We start from the raw sequence: 5,438 nt of genomic DNA on the forward strand, positions 1-5,438 counted from the left end.
CATTGGACTTTATTCCACCACTGTGATCTCCTACAACCCACAACTGTCAACGTACTATTACAACTAAAGCGCGTTTGAACAAGGTTATCATTTGAGGAATTTGATAGTCATCATGCACCTTTGTCGTATTGAACACCTTGCAGAAGTTGTGTGTGATAAGGAAACATCAGCCAGAGTGGAATCCCAGAATTGGTCACAAAATAACGAAGATTAAATATTATTTAAGACGATCCCTAATTTTGTTAATGGATTTAATAAGCGTATTAAATCGCTCATTACGTTATTGTTTAGTAGTTCTGATAGAGAAATTAAAGCTATGAAAATGTCTGTTCAGTTTTGGATAGAAAGAGAAAAGACTGAGGAAACAAAACTCTGCGTTTTGTACGTTTAAGGGCAATTGAACGAGGTGTGTAAACGTTGAATACTGTGGGCTCGATAAAGTCTTTTAAAGACACGTAAGCACATTGGAAAAATACTTTTGGCCTAGGTAGACAAAGGAGAGTGCTATATTATTTATAGTTATTCTTTAAGCTGTCATTATATCTGCGTTTGTTTAGACTGCGAAATAGAAATTTTGGAACGTTATCGTTTCATTTTGAAAACTTGAACAGCAAAAAAATCGAAACGGAGGTGCTTGTGGTGTAGTGGTTATCACATCCGCCTCACACGCGGAAGGTCCCAGGTTCGATCCCTGGCAGACACATTTTGAAAGCGCCGGTTCTCGTCATCGAGTACAGACGTGTTTTTCGAGCTCCTGATTGCCTTAGTGTAACTTTAACAGCTAAGCCTAGTGAGCGTGTAGTTCTGTTTTTTTTTGCTTGATTTTGTATTTTTCAAGTTGTTTGACGATGTCTTCATCAACCAAGAAGGTCATGGAAGTTATGCGTCGTACAGTTTTTGTTGAAACGACAACTTCAAGCCATGGGGACGTTATCCATTCAGTTATTTCTACGTTTGGTGCTGCTTTGGTCACTGCTGTAGTTCCTCGCCCGGGTGGATATGAGGTAACTTTTGTTCTTTCTGCCGATGTGGACCTGGCTATAGATGCTGGTCTAGTTGTAAATGGTGAGCACTGTTCGGCTAATGGTGTCACAAAACGTACTATTACTGTGTCATTTATGGACGTACCCGAATATATCGACGATGATATTATACTAAATAAACTTAAAGATTATGATTGTGAAGTGAAAAGCCCTATTGTGTGGAAGAGGGACCAGGGCATATACTTAGGTATACGCCATGTTCGTGTGTGTTTTAGTGAGAAGTGTATCTCTTTGCCGTACGTAGTAAAGGTTTTTGATCCTTTGGGCAAGGCGGTAATGGTAAAAGTGAAGCATGATCGCCAGTCAAAAGTATGTAATTTATGTTTGGGGCGGATCATCTATATCGCGATTGCCCCAGTTTATATGCCGACATTGTCATATGCAGGGACACGTCCGTCAACGTTGTCCCAAGCTTGTTGTTCCTCGAACTTCCTCTAGTGACGACGCTGAAGTGGCCACGCCTACTACTTCTCGTGACGCCGCTGAAGTAGTCACGGCTGCTCCCTCTCGTGCAGTGCCTCATGATGTTGACACCATTTCTGTTTGTCCACGCGTTGATTCGGAGGTTCCCCTTTCAGGGGAGGCTGCAGCTACCCATCGGGTGGTGGACGATGTTTCTTCCCGACGATCGACGGTTTCTGGTGGGGCCAGGAACGGGCAAGTAGTCACCCCTGCTGGAGGACGCAATTTTGATCGTCACTTCCCGCCACTTCCGGTTAGTGGTGTGAGTACCGCCGGCGATGTGGAGGTGCCTCTTCCTCGTCGTTGGAGGTATGCTAGTGTGGTGGCAATGTCTCCTGGTGACACTTCTAAGAAGGGCAGTGGACGAAAACGGGTGTCGGACCTGCCAATACTACGGATATCTCGGGCGAAGGCGAAGGCGGTGTCGCAGCCTTAAATGTGTTTTTTGTGACAGTTTGTTTGTTTCAGTTAGTGTAAAACTGTCATTTATTGTTATTTGAACTTTATGCATATTTGCTTAGATCTTTACATTTATTCTTGTTATTTTTGTGTTTGTGACAGTTTCCTTTCAATTCTTGTACCTTTACTTTCTCTTTAGCATGGTACATTTACTAAGGGTGGGAGTTTTGAATTGTAATGGGTTGCGTAATGTTAGTAAGCTGACTTATTACCTGGATTACTTTGTTACTAATTTTGATGTTGTTTGTTTACAGGAAACGTTTTCACTGATAATTTTTATGATGTCGTTCTGAAATTTTGGCCAGGTGTAGCTTTTGTTAACAATTCTCCTTCTGGCCGACAAGGGGTTGCCATCTTGTTACAACAGTTTTTGTGGGATAATGTTACATTCGTTTCCTTTGATGGGGTGGGTAGGGTTCTGACAGTCAAATTCAGTTTCGAGTCTTTGTCTTATCTGTTATCATCTGTGTACGCTCCTCGCGATATCTCCGAGCGACGGGAATTTTTCCAAAACTTGGAGTATTGTTTGGATGGCTGCACGGGATTGCTTGTTGTGGGAGATTTTAATTGTGTGGTGGATGTGGCACGCGATCGATTTCCGGTCCGTTTCTCCCGTGACGCCAGCCGTTCGGCTTTTGTACAGTTTCTTCATAGGTTTGATTTACTTGATGCGCATTCACTCATATCGCCGACTACATCTGGTTTCACATGGAAGCGTTTTGTTAATGGTGAGATGATGTCGTCTCGTATTGATAGGGTTTTGCTTTCATCTCCCTTGCAGGGGACTGTCCAACGTTTCCGTACGTTGTGGTTTCCTGCTGCAGATCACGCTTTATTGGGCTTCGACCTTACTCTGCGGCCCGTTGTCAGAAATCCTAATTTCTGGCACTTCAATAACCAGTTATTGAGGGATGCCGAATATGTGAAAGCCATTAAGCTGTTGATCGCCAGAAGTCGTAGTTGGTCAGTCTATGAGACTGATAAAATTACGTGGTATGAAAAATTGAAATGCGCGTTCCGTTTACTTACCCAGCGATATTCGATTCTTCGAGCGCGGGCATCCCGTTCTCGCAAATGTCAGCTTGAGTCGTCCATCAATCGTGAGCTTCGAAAACTGTCCCGTTACCCTGGTAGGTTTAAGGTCAAATTGTATGAACTTCAAGATGCATTGGAGACTTTGGATCACGATACCATAGAGGGGGCGAGGATTCGATCTCATGTTCGTTGGTTTGAGGAGGGTGAGAGATCTACGTCTCAATTTCTTCGTATGGAAAAGGTCCGTCAAAGCAGAATTGAGTTTCGATCCATGCTCACTGATACGGGTGTGGAGGTGTCCGGTGTGGAAGATATCGCTGCTGTTTTACATCAGTATTATTCCGCACTGTACAATAAGGATATCGTTCTGCAGGAAGACATCGATTTCGTTATCTCATTTGTTGATCGTACTCTTTCCAATGAACAAGCTCATATTTGTGATGCTCCATTCACGGTTCCGGAAGTTCTCGCTGCTCTAGACAGTTTACCGCTTGGCAAATCTCCTGGTTTGGATGGTTTTACGTCCGAATTTTACAAATGTTTTCTCCCTCTTTTTGTTGACGACTTTTTATCTGTCTTGTCTGACCTGTTTTACTCTCCACAGTTGCTCCGTACAATGTGTTCTGGGGTAATTGTTCCTATCCCGAAAGTAGGGGATCGACGGTTGGCGGCTAACAGACGGCCTTTGACATTGCTTTGTTCTGACTATAAGCTCTTGGCCAAAGTGCTGGCTCGTCGCCTTTCGTCTGTGATCTCCAGTTTAGTTTCAGATGACCAATCCGGGTGTATACCTGGACGGGACGTTGCTGATACTCCGTTAACACTCGTTTTGCTATTGCAATCTTTAGCACGTACCGGCCAGGGTGGGATCTTTTTGAAGCTCGATCAGATGCAAGCCTTTGATCGGGTGGCCTATGACTATCTATTTCAATTTCTTCTGCGTATGGGTTTTGGTTCTACTTTTGTTCAGTGGGTTCGTCTTTGCTATACTTCTATTTCTAGTTGTGTTAAGTTTAATGGATTTCTCACTCATGATTTTGCTGTAACTCGGGGTATTCGTCAAGGATGCCCAATGTCTGCTCTACTTTACGTTCTCAGTGTCGAACCGTTACGAAATATGTTAGTCCATAATGTACATATTACTGGTATTGGTGGTGATGTGTTACTCACCACGCCTTCACTTACTTATCAGCATGCTCATGATACCACCTTAACCTTACGAGACGCCGAATCTTTGCCGCATGTGTTGGATGTCTGCCAAAGTTTTGGCAAAGCTACTGGGGGGAGGATCAACTGGACCAAGTGTCAGGATTTGTGGGTTGGGTGTTTGGCCACTTCTGCAGACTTCGTCCTTGGTGAGTTGAGAATTTCCCAGGATCCTATTCGGATTTTGGGAATAGTTTTCCACTCTCATTTCGACGTCATGCTGCAAGATACGTGGCAGGGTGTTTTGCGCAGGGTATCTCGTATCTTGGTGTCGTGGCGATTTCGTTCTTTGTCGCTAAAGGGTAAATCTCTTGTGGTGAACTCCTTGGTGGCATCGGTGTTATAGTACCCGTTGCCAAGACAGTTTGAGGCTCGATTTCGCAAATGTATACTGGATTTTATTTGGCGGGGAGGTATACATAAAGTGGCATACGGTATTCTGATCCGGAGTTATGATTGTGGAGGTATCAACTTGGTTGATGTTAATACTCGTAAACTCGCATTCCGTTTGAAGTTGTTGCAGCGTTGTTTGGATGCTTCTTGTCCTCCCACCTTGCGACAACTTCTTTCTGGATTTCTTTCTTGTTATGACAATCTCTCTTTGGGCTTTCGGATTCTTCAATGCCGAATTTTGCCACGTTTTGTAAAATCGTTACCTTTCTATATTCAGGAAATGTTTCATGCCTGGAAGGTTCTTCTTGGAGATAAAGGGGATTGTTCCAGCTCCTCTTTCCCCACAAATTTTTGATGAATCTTTGTTTTTCAATCCGGCTATTGTTGATGTTCGGCACCGAACATTTCATTTTCCCGAATTTATTAACGCAGGTTTGGTTCAGGTCCGCCATTTATTGTACGAGGTGCTCCCTGCTTTTCTTCCGGTAGGGGGCAATGATTGAAATATGTACGGACGCTGACCCGTTGGCCAATGTCCGCACAATTTTTTTCACATTTTCATATGCTCAAGGAGGCGTTGCCTGTGGACTGGTTGCCGGTTTTGTCCACCCAGCCGGCTCCTCTCCCATCGTCCACACGTGTTGTGGATTTATATTTCTGGACCACTCTGATAATCGAGTTCATTTTCAGGGTTTATCTGAGAAGCAACTGGTGGAACATTTACAGTTTTCACTCGCTACTAATTTCCCTGCTCCATTCTACTGGGGGGATATTGTTCCTCCTGGAGACTGGGAACGCATTCGAAAATACGCTTATTCTTCTTTTGTGGGTTTTTATGTT

General features: G+C 43.8%; 1 non-coding gene across 1 annotated transcript; it reads left to right on the top strand.

Moving 5' to 3' along the window:
• The first annotated feature begins 630 nt into the window (after positions 1-630).
• TRNAV-CAC (transfer RNA valine (anticodon CAC)) lies at positions 631-703 on the top strand. Its single transcript has one exon. It is a non-coding gene; the product is annotated as a tRNA-Val (tRNA).
• Positions 704-5,438: the final 4,735 nt, after the last annotated feature.

This window comes from Tachypleus tridentatus, chromosome 5 (genome assembly GCF_004210375.1).
Source record: "Tachypleus tridentatus isolate NWPU-2018 chromosome 5, ASM421037v1, whole genome shotgun sequence".
Lineage (NCBI taxonomy): Eukaryota > Metazoa > Arthropoda > Merostomata > Xiphosura > Limulidae > Tachypleus > Tachypleus tridentatus.